Here is a 508-nt window from a genome sequence, read left to right as displayed (position 1 = left end):
AGATGCCACCCAATGATGGGGACAGGTTGTGTCTCAGACTCTTGCATGTAAGCAGAGATTGTGACCTAGAAGGCCAAAACAGGCTGAGCAGATGGCCACGTTTGTGCAGATTTGGAGCCATAAAGCACTGGCCTAACAGAAGTCCTCTTGCTTCTTGAGGGGCTCTTAAAGGGCAAGCGTGGGAACAATGTCAGTGTGAGGATGATTTCCAAGCCTGTGACACCGTGCAAGAGACGGTCGGACTACTTCGCGGGGTCCATGGAGAGCAGAGAGGAACTGCAGCATTGTGAGCTCAGAGCTGGTGTCCTGGGAGGGCTCACAATGCTGACCCCAGGGAAAGCGTTCACTCACGGGACCGTCCATGGCATGACACCCTAGTTAGGACCAAGAGAGCCGAGTGTCCCTGCCATCCAGTTCCCTGCCTCACCTGCTGGCAGATGAAGATGTAAAAACAGTGATCACATTATTTAGAATAAGTCAGCTCAGTGGAGTGAACATTTCTCAGGCA

General features: G+C 52.4%; 1 protein-coding gene across 2 annotated transcripts in view; it reads left to right on the top strand.

Moving 5' to 3' along the window:
- Il9r (interleukin 9 receptor) overlaps positions 1 to 335 on the top strand; it is an 11,056-nt gene extending 10,721 nt beyond the window's left edge. For both annotated transcript variants that reach the window (XM_021178042.2, XM_021178041.2), the window contains exon 9: positions 1 to 335. This exon is cut by the window's left edge and continues 1,682 nt beyond it. The gene's annotated coding sequence lies outside the window, so the exon portion shown is untranslated.
- The last annotated feature ends 173 nt before the right edge of the window (positions 336 to 508 follow it).

This window comes from Mus caroli, chromosome 11 (genome assembly GCF_900094665.2).
Source record: "Mus caroli chromosome 11, CAROLI_EIJ_v1.1, whole genome shotgun sequence".
Classification (NCBI taxonomy): Eukaryota; Metazoa; Chordata; class Mammalia; order Rodentia; family Muridae; genus Mus; species Mus caroli.
This window is presented reverse-complemented; position numbering and strand designations above follow the sequence as displayed.